The 10,966-nt window shown below is 36.2% G+C and overlaps 1 long non-coding RNA gene across 1 annotated transcript; it reads left to right on the forward strand.

Annotated features, from left to right (window-relative positions):
- The first annotated feature begins 6,615 nt into the window (after window positions 1–6,615).
- Window positions 6,616–10,015, forward strand: LOC110778801 (uncharacterized). The gene is made up of 2 exons (XR_002530941.2): window positions 6,616–7,368; window positions 9,790–10,015. It is a non-coding gene; the product is annotated as an uncharacterized lncRNA (long non-coding RNA).
- The last annotated feature ends 951 nt before the right edge of the window (window positions 10,016–10,966 follow it).

Genomic DNA, 10,966 nt, shown 5'->3' on the forward strand with positions numbered 1-10,966 from the left:
ATGTTTTCACCCACTATTAGGACGTGCATTCAGAAATTCGAAACTGAGAGTTTCAATTTTCCCTAAAATGGGTGCCTTAAAACTAAAGCCCTGAATTATGACCCCATAACTTGGTGCTCGGGAATGATTTTGACCGGATTCTTTATTAAAAGTTGCCTATTTTTTCACCCACTATTAGGCCGTGTATTCAGAAATTCGAGAATTAGAGTTTCAATTTTCCCTAAAATGGGTGCCTTTAAACGAAAGCCCTGAATTATGACCCCATAACTTGGTGCTCGGGAATGATTTTGACCGGATTCTTTTTTAAAAGTTGCCTATTTTTTCACCCACTATTAGGCCGTGCATTCAGAAATTCGAAACTGAGAGTTTCCATTTTCCCTAAAATGGATGCCCTGAAAAGAAAGCTCTTAATTATGACCCCATAACTTCGTGCTCGGGAATGATTTTGACCGGATTCTTTTTTAAAAGTTGCCTATTTTTTCACCCACTATTAGGCCGTGCATTCCGATATTCGAAACTGAGAGTTTCAATTTTCCCTAAAATGGATGCCCTTAAAAGAAAGCCCTTAATTATGACCTCATAACTTGGTGCTCGGGAATTTCTTTGACCGGATTCTTTTTTAAAAGTTGCCTATTTTTTCACCCACTATTAGGCCGTGCATTCAGAAATTCGAAACTGAGAGTTTCAATTTTTCCTAAAATGGGTGACCTGAAACGAAAGCCCTGAATTATGACCCCATAACTTGGTGCTCGGGAATGAGTTTGACCGGATTCTTTTTTAAAAGTTGCCTATTTTTTCACCCACTATTAGACGTGCATTCAGAAATTCGAAACTGAGAGTTTCAATTTTCCCTAAAATGGGTGCCCTGAAACGAAAGCCTTGAATTATGACCCCATAACTTGGTGCTCGGGAATGATTTTGACCGGATTCTTTTTTTAAAGTTGCCTATTTTTTCACCCACTATTAGGCCGTGCAATCAGAAATTCGAAACTAAGAGTTTCAATTTTCCCTAAAATGGATGCCCTGAAACGAAAGCCCTAAATTATGACCCCATAACTTGGTGCTCGGGAATTATTTTGACCGGATTCTTTTTTACAAGTTACCTATTTTTTCACCCACTATTAGGCAGCGTATTCAGAAATTCGAGACCGAGAGTTTCAATTTTTCCTGAAATGGGTGCCCTAAAACGAAGCCCTGAATTATGACCCCATAACTTGGTGCTCGGAAATTATTTTGACCGGATTCTTTTTTAAAATTTGCCTATTTTTTCACCCACTATTAGGACGTGCATTCAGAAATTCGAGAATTAGAGTTTCAATTTTCCCTAAAATGGGTGCCCTAAAAGGAAAGCCCTGAATGATGACCCCATAACTTGGTGCTCGGGAATGATCTTAACCGGATTGTTTTTTAAAAGTTGCCTACTTTTTCACCCAATATTACGCCGTGCATTCAGAAATTCGAGAATTAGAATTTCAATTTTCCCTAAAATGGGTGCCCTAAAACGAAAGCCCTGAATGATGACCCCATAACTTGGTGCTCGGGAATGATTTTTACCGGATTCTTTTTTAAAAGTTTTCATTTTTTTCACCCACTATTATGTCGTGCATTCAAAAATTCGAAACTTAGAGTTTCAATTTTCCCTAAAATGGTTGCCCTAAAACGAAAGCCCTAAATTATGACCCCATAACTTGGTGCTCGGCAATGATTTTGATCGGATTCTTTTTTAAAAGTTGCCTATTTTTTCACCCACTATTAGGACGTGCATTCAGAAATTCTAAACTGAGAGTTTCAATTTTCCCTAAAATGGGTGCCCTAAAACGAAAGCCCTGAAATATGACCCCATAAGTTGGTGCTCGATAATGATATTAACATGATTCTTTTTTAAAAGTTGCATATTTTTTCACCCACTATTAGGAAATGCATTCAGTAATTCGAGAATTAGAGTTTCAATTTTTTCTGAAATGGGTGCCTTGAAACGAAAGCCCTTAATTATGACCCCATAAGTTAGTGCTCGAGAATGATATTAACCGGATTGTTTTTTAAAAGTTGCCTATTTTTTCACCCAATATTAAGCCGTGCATTTAGAAATTCGAGAATTAGAATTTCAATTTTCCCTAAAATGGGTGCCCAAAAACGAAAGCCCTGAATGATGACCCCATAACTTGGTGCTCGGGAATGATTTTGACCGGATTCTTTTTTAAAAGTTTTCAATTTTTTCACCCACTATTATGTCGTGCATTCAAAAATTCGAAACTTAGAGTTTCAATTTTCCCTAAAATGGTTGCCCTAAAACGAAAGCCCTGAGTTATGACCCCATAACTTGGTGCTCGGGAATGATCTTAACCGGATTCTTTTTTAAAAGTTGCATTTTTTCACCGAATATTAGGCCGTGCATTCAGAAATTCGAAACTGAGAGTTTCAATTTTCCCTAAAATGGGTGCCCTAAAACGAAAGCCCTGAATTATGACCCCATAACATATTGCTCGGGAATGATTTTAACCGGATTCTTTTTTAAAAGTTGCTTATTTTTTCACCCACTATTAGGTCGTGCATTCAGAAATTCGAGAATTAGAGTTTCAATTTTTTCTGAAATGGGAGCCCTAAAACGAAATCCCTGAATTATGACCCCATAACTTGGTGCTCGGAAATGATTTTGACCGGATTCTTTGTTAAAAGTTGCCTATTTTTTCACCCACTATTAGGCCGTGCATTCAGAAATTCAAAACTGAGAGTTTCAATTTTCCCTAAAATGAAAGCCCTGAATTATGCCCCCATAACTTGGTGCTCGGGAATGATTTTGATCGAATTCTTTTTTAAAAGTTGCCTATTTTTTCACCCACTATTAGGACGTGCATTCAGAAATTCGAAACTGAGAGTTTCAATTTTACCTAAAATGGGTGCCCTAAAACGAAAGCCCTAAATTGTGACCCCATAACTTGGTGCTCGGAAATGATTTTGACCGGATTATTTTTTAAAAGTTGCCTATTTTTTCACCCACTATTAGGCCGTGCATTCAGAAATTCTAGAATTAGAGTTTCAATTTTTTCGGAAATGGGTGCCCTGAAACGAAAGCTCTGAATTATGACCCCATAACTTGGTGCTTGGGAATGCTTTTGACCGGATTCTTTTTTAAAAGTTGCCTATTTTTTCACCCACTATTAGTTTGTGCATTCAGAAATTCAAAACTGAGAGTTTTAATTTTCCCTAAAATGGGTGCCCCTAAAATGAAAGCCTTGAATTATGACCCCATAACTTGGTACTCGGGAATGATTTTAACCGGATTCTTTTTTAAAGGTTGCCTATTTTTTCACCCACTATTAGGCCGTGCATTCAGAATTTCGAGAATTAGAGTTTCAATTTTTCCTGAAATGGGTGCCCTGAAACGAAAACCTTGAATTATGACCCCATAACTTGGTGCTCGGAAATGATTTTGACCGGATTCTTTTTAAAAAGTTGCCTATTTTTTCACCCACTATTAGGCTATGCATTCAGAAATTCAAAACTGAGAGTTTCAATTTTCCCTAAAATGGATGCCCTTAAACGAAAGCCCTTAATTATGACCCCATAACTTGGTACTCGGGAATGATTTTAACCGGATTCTTTTTCAAAAGTTGCCTATTATTTCACCCACTATTAGGCTGTGCATTCAGAAATTCGAAACATAGAGTTTCAATTTTCCCTAAAATGGGTGCCCTAAAACGAAAGCCCTGAATTATGACCCCATAACTTGGTGCTCGGGAATGATATTAACCGGATTCCTTTTTAAAAGTACCCTATTTTTTCACCCACCATTAGGCCGTGCATTCAGAAATTCGAGAATTAGAGTTTAAATTTTTCCTAAAATGGGTGCCATAAAACGAAAGCCCTGAAATATGACCCCATAAGTTAGTGCTCGAGAATGATATTAACCGGATTCTTTTTTAAAAGTTGCCTTTTTTTTCACCCAATATTACGCCGTGCATTCGGAAATTCGAGAATTAGAGTTTCAATTTTCCCTAAAATGGGTGCCCTAAAACGAAAGCACTGAATGATGACCCCATAATTTGGTGCTCGGGAATGATCTTAACCGGAATCTTTTTTAAAAGTTGCCTATTTTTTCACCCACTATTAGATCGTGCATTCAGAATTTCGAAACTTATAGTTTCAATTTTCCCTAAAATGGGTGCCCTAAAACGAAAGCCCTGAATTATGACCCCATACGTTAGTGCTCGAGAATGATATTAACCGGATTCTTTTTTAAAAGTTGCCTATTTTTTCACCCACTATTAGGCCGTGCATTCAGAATTTCGAGAATTAGAGTTTCAATTTTTCCTGAAATGGGTGCCCTGAAACGAAAACCTTGAATTATGACCCCATAACTTGGTGCTCGGAAATGATTTTGACCGGATTCTTTTTTAAAAGTTTTCAATTTTTTCACCCACTATTATGCCGTGCATTCAGAAATTCGAAACTTAGAGTTTCAATTTTCCCAAAAATGGGTGCCCTAAAACGAAAGCCTTGAGTTATGACCCCTTAACTTGGTGCTCGGGAATGATCTTAACCGGATTCTTTTTTAAAAGTTGCCTATTTTTTCACCCACTATTAGGTTGTGCATTCAGAATTTCGAAACTTAGAGCTTCAATTTTCCCTAAAATGGGTGCCCTGAAACGAAAGCCCTGAAATATGACCCCATAATTTGGTGCTCGGGAATGATATTAACCTGATTCTTTTTTAAAAGTTGCATATTTTTTCACCCACTATTAGGCAGTGCATTCAGAAATTCGAAACTTAGAGTTTCAATTTTCCCTAAAATGGGTGCCCTAAAACGAAAGCCCTGAATTATGACCCCATAACTTGGTCCTCGGGAATGATTTTTATCGGATTATTTTTTGAAAGTTGCCTATTTTTTCACCCACTATTAGGCCGTGCATTCAGAAGTTCGAAACTAGAATTTTATTTTTCCTCAAAATATCTAAAGACCGCAATTATGACCCCATAACTTGGTTCTCGGAAATGTTTTTTACCGGATTCTTTTTTAAAATATGCTTATTTTTCACCCACTATAAGGCAGTGCATTCAGAGTTTAGAAATTTAGAGTTTCATTTCCCCTAAAATGGACGCCCTAAATCGAAATCCCGTAATTCTCACCCCATAACTTTGTTTAGGGAAATGATTTTTCAAAAATTCCTCTTCAAAAGGTGCTTATTTTTTCACCCTAGTTCATTCAGAAAATTCAAAATTTAGATTTTCCTTTTCCCCTTAAATGGAAGTTCTATATCGAAACCCCCTAATTATAATTCCATAACTTGGTGCTCGAGAATGATTTTTTGAAAAAACTCCTATTTAAAAATTGCTTATTTTTTCGAAAAAATTTCATAAATAATCCGAACTTTCACACATCTTCTAAAAATAATCTCGACTTTGAATTATTTTAGAATAATCCAAACTTTTTTTCTTATCATTACTAATCATTTTTGGGTCTATTGTACATATGAAAATTGATAGTTTGGATTATTTTAAGAAGATATATCCGAAAGTTGAGATTATTACAAAATAATCCAAAGATGAGTGAAAGGTGGGATTATTTATGTCAAATTTTCCTATTTTTCTACCTCTATTAGTCAGTGCATTCTGAAATTCGAAATGTAGGGTTTGGTTTTTTCTCCCTCTAAATGAAGACTTAATTCGAAATCTCTTAATTATGATCCCATAACTTTTTTCCCGAGAATGTTTTTGACAAATTTCTTTTTAAAAGTTGTTTATTTTTTCACCCTCCATTAGGCAGTGCATTTAGAAATTTGAAATTTAGAGTTTTTTCCCCCCTAAAATGGAGGCCTTAAATTGAAATCCCGCAATTGATTCAACTTAAACCACATTCGAATTGAAATATATTGCGACAATTGACTCAACTTGATCCATACTCGAACCATGGCTCATTTTTTATTTGTTCTTTAGTGTTATTATCCTAATGACCTAATCCCTTAATTAACATACGTTCTAAATGCAGAAAATAATTTCTTTGTGTAAAATGGGAAAATACTTAACTACCCTTTTATATCTTATTAAAAATATTATAATAAACAAAAACCAGTCATCATCAACTAGCTTCCGGTTCTTAGTAAAAAAGAAAAAAGATAATGAAAGCGTTGAATAGTTTTTTCCTACCATGAACCATTAATAACTCTTCCCCAACTTTTTTTTGCTTGATACAGATCCCAACCATGAATAGTTTTTTGCTTGATACATAGTTTCCATGTGTTTAATACTCCGTACTTCGTAAAGAAGATTTTTAAGTTGAAAATAAAATTAAACCTTAAGTTTTCATTATATAATAGATGCAGATTTTTATTTTTCTTTTGATCTTTGATATGAGCATATTTGTCTACAACGAATTGTTTGCATAAATTGTCTGGTTTTGCACAATCAAGATGTTGATCTTTCTGAATTTTCTGATTATGGGCTTGTGGCTATGAATCTGCGATCAACATGAAGCAGATTTTATGTAGGATTAATTATCCGGTTTTGCAATAATTGCAATCCTGTAGTTTTACTTCCTTTTTGTTTTTTATAAAAAAATTATTTTCAGGATATTTTAGTCATTTCTAATTCTGTATGAAGAAATTAATTTATGCATTTAGCAATACCATTAATTAAGTCTATTTGTGGTGTTTGGTGTTTTTGGGGATTCAAATATAAATAAAACGCAAACCCCCAAACCAAACCAAACCAAAAAGTGCGGACATACTCTGTTCCTCAAAAACAGACCTCTTCTCTTTACTTCTCAACATTCAATTCCAGGCTCCTTTCTCTATCTTCAGCAATTTCCCCAATCTCTTCAAAGAATTCTCAAACCCTAGATTTCGACGTTGAACCTCACTTATCGTGTTCGATGCCGGTAGCCGCCTCAAAGTTGCTGTTCTTATTAGCTTAATCTCATGATGATGCCTTCCTTAGCTTTTCCTTCTCCTCTTATCCAGAAGTTCATTGGAATCGCAGCACCGACTCCTTCCCTCGCTTTTCCGGTAAGTAGACGTCATTAGATCTGTGATTTTGTATTTTTTAAAATGAAATTTCTTGTTATTAAAACGGTTTTTGATTTTGCTTTTTTTATATGGATCGAAACTCGGATTCGAGTCGCTCGTTTCTCCGAGGAATTGACGTAAACAGACCAGCCGGCGGTGACGAAGAGGACGCCGGAGTTTCATCCCCGAACAGCACCGTCTCGTGGATTAAGCGATGACGAAGACGGTGAAGTCGAAAGAGCTTCGTTTCGTGGATGACGAAGACGGCGGTGAAAACAAAGGAAGAAACTCCGGTTAACAAAAGACCAATCCGCCATCCTCCGCCATAGCTTCGAAGCTCGCTAATCTACTGAGCTTTTACCAATCGGTACCCTCTCTCTTTCCCTTTCCTTCTCTAATTCGATGAACTTTCTTCAAACCTTTGTTTATATTTTTGTTCTAATTCGTAGATCCGTCATTTTTCTGGAATTAGGGTTTAGTTTTGTTGTAGATTCATGTATTTTCTTTTCGTTTTATTATTTTTCGCCTTTATTTTTTTTGTTTGTTCTTCCGTGATTGGCGGCTTTTAGATTTTAAGGTTTCGGATCGAGAGATAAATGAAAAGTACTGATGCCTAATCCCAAAATATTTTTTGGTTATTTCTTCAAAGTGTATGTTAAATTTTAATTAGGTTAACAGATTTGTTAGAGAATATCTTACAACTAATTTTTGGGCGGCAGATAATCACTATTTCGTAAGTAATTTGGCGTGGTGTTTATGTGTGTTGTGAAAACTTTGTGTTATCAACAGGAACCCCGTATGCGCCAATGAAACATCCCACCTTGCCCTGTTTCATATCAACTCGTGTATGCTGTTGTTTTGGCATTTTCGCCCCTTGTAATGAGTTAAAAAAAAAGATAAACCGTAGATTAGTGATGTAATTTTAGAATTTGTTAATTGGTATGATATGCTAAATGCTGTATGCTTCTGTCATTTGTCCTGGTAACATCTTGTCTAGATTTCTGATGAAGGTTGAATGTGAATACTTATATATTGCCTTGTATTTTCGAAGCAATTGTTCTTTGTTTGTTAGATTAGTATTGTTCGTGTACTCTCTCTCAATATGGTTATAGTTCCAGTGTTATTGGACCTGCGTTGTTGGATTTTGGGAATTGAGCTTTGAGCCAATAGTTGTGTGTATCAAAATGGAATTTGGTATGTAATTTGCTGAAGTCATCAAGTCTATATTTAAAGAAGACAAAAAACCAAAGGTACAGTCGCTAGGCCGGAGATTCTATTGGACTTTATAAATCAGAAGATGAGGAGATAGTGGGTCATAGCTCATAAGTTACTGATTTGTTATGTTCTGATATGAATTGGCATGCCCTGCATTTTTTGAAGTGACTCTTATTTTGGATTATTTTTTAAATTTTATTTGTTGCTACTTTTTTGAATGATTTTTCATTTCTCCCCTCAATGTTATGGATCGATCTTAACTTAGAAAATTAAAGATGCTTTCGAACTTGTTAGATCTTTCTTCCATGCTTTGTGTTGTGGAAAATGATAGTTCATGTCCTGCTATATTTTGTAGTTGTCGACGGGTTGCCTTCAGCCCTTTAATTTGATGATGTTGACTTAGGCCACTTAGCTGTCTGAACATCAATTTTAAATGGAAAACATTTTCATGTCACATCTTATTTCCTTTTCCAAATTCGAAACTCTTATTTAATTGACACAAGGATCAAACTTATTTCCTGTCGCATCTGGATCAAAGTCAGCTTAAACGCCTTATTTTTCCTCCGGGATGTATATCAAAGGTGAGATGTGATGGCTTGTTTTTGGTGAGAAAATATGCTTGCCATTCAACATCCTTTAAGTAATGTTGTCTTCTTAACTACAATAAAAAAATCCCTTTAGCTACATCAAGTGACAAAACATAGGAATATAGTAGCTCTTGGTTCCTAATATAGTCACTAAGAATGATTTGTTGTCTCATCTTTTTTAACTTATTTTCCTTGCCTCTTTTAAGATAATAATTTCAGTATGAGAAAATGGATATGCCTATGTCAAGTAGCTGAGAGGAAAATGGATTGAAAATATGTATTGGATTAAAACGAGCCTATAGAGGGACAACAACGCGTCAAATATAGACCCCCTAGAATTTTAAGATCCAAGTCCCTATAAAACCACAAAATTCATTAATAAATTTAATGTAGAATGATGTTTAAGCTGTCAAAATAAAACATGCATTAATACCAGAAACAATTGGAATTCATTTGTACTGCTTTATACATATCCAAATATGCTTGGGATGACTGGTTTCTTGTATTCATTTTTCTTGGAAGTATTATGAAATAGCTGATTTCGCTTTATCCCTCTCTAAATAAATGGTTTTGGTTGTATATTGAGTTACTACCAATTCCATCAAGCATTACAATGTTATTGTACTTTGTTTCCAGCTTATGGTGGAGTAATGGTCCTTTTCTCCCTAAATGTTAGGGAAACAGTATTAGTATCTGTCCCATCCCTATTTATACATTGCTACATAGTCAATGAAGAAAACTTATGTAAATTAGTCTTATAAACACTAAATTAGTCTATCTGTGACATCATTAGGAATGCGTTTCCAGCTATCTTTATTTTTTAATGTATCCGTTCTACGGTTTTAGCTTGCCTGTCCATTAAAAATATGTGTTGACCAGCTAAAATAATAATTTCAGTATGAGATAATACATGCAGTAGGTTTTTTTTTCTTCGAGATAATGTCAATAGATATTGATCAATTTTCCATTCCTTTTTTCTTCCCCAGGGAATGATGGCGTAACAATTGATAGATGGAGTTTTTGATTTCAAGAGCACATCTGTATCACTTGGAAATGCTCACTTCATGATTTTGTCATTGAAATGTATTTTTTTTAATGATCTTGATATCACGAGCACATTTCCATCACATGGAATCAGCTCACTTTTTGATATTCATCATGTAACACTTGTAGTTTAAAGTTTGGGGAATGATAGTGGGATTGGCCTGGCCATATCTGTTCAAGAAAAAACATATGATAACACAATGACAGCTTTATGGCCTACATAAATTTTGGATGATGGTGGGATTGGCCCGCGATACGGCTACAGTCCCAACTTGACATTAAAAGTGTGGCCTACATAAATTTTGGGATGACGGTAGGATTGGCCCGCGATACGGCTACAGTCCTAACTTGACCATAAAATTGTGGCCTACATAAATTTTGGGATGACGGTAGGATTGGCCCGCGATACGGCTACAGTCCTAACTTGACCATAAAATTGTGGCCTAGATAAATTTTGGGATGACGGTAGGATTGGCCCGCGATACGGCTACAGTCCTAACTTGACCATAAATTGTTGGCACAGTCCAAAATCGGGGAATGATGGAGAGATTGGCCCGCGATACGGCTACAGTTTCCTCCTGACCTTGTATTTGGGCTGTGGTGCGTGTTGATGTTGGGAGCGGCGTTTATTTTTGTGACTTTACGGTTACGGTTACGGTTATGGGTTTACGGGTTTATGGTTTAGGGGTATAGGGTTCTAGGGGTATAGGGTTCTAGGGGTCTAGGGGTTCTAGGGGTTCTAGGGGTTCTAGGGTTTAGGGTTTAGGGTTTAGGGTTTAGGGTTTAGGGGTTTAGGGGTTTAGGGTTTAGGGTTTAGGGTTTAGGGGTTTAGGGGTTTAGGGTTTAGGGTTCAGGGTTTTTAGGGTTTAGGGTTTAGGGTTTAGGGTTTAGGGTTTAGGGTTTAGGGTTAGGGTTTAGGGTTTAGGGTTAGGGTTTAGGGTTTAGGGTTTAGGGTTAGGTTTAGGGTTTAGGGTTTAGGGTTTAGGGTTTAGGGTTTAGGGTTTTAGGGTTTAGGGTTTAGGGTTTAGGGTTTAGGGTTTAGGGGTTTAGGGTTTAGGGTTAGGGTTAGGGTTTAGGGTTTAGGGTTTAGGGTTTAGGGTTTAGGGTTTAGGGTTTAGG

The sequence above is a fragment of the Spinacia oleracea genome, unplaced genomic scaffold, assembly GCF_020520425.1.
Source record: "Spinacia oleracea cultivar Varoflay unplaced genomic scaffold, BTI_SOV_V1 SOVchr0_090, whole genome shotgun sequence".
NCBI lineage: Eukaryota > Viridiplantae > Streptophyta > Magnoliopsida > Caryophyllales > Amaranthaceae > Spinacia > Spinacia oleracea.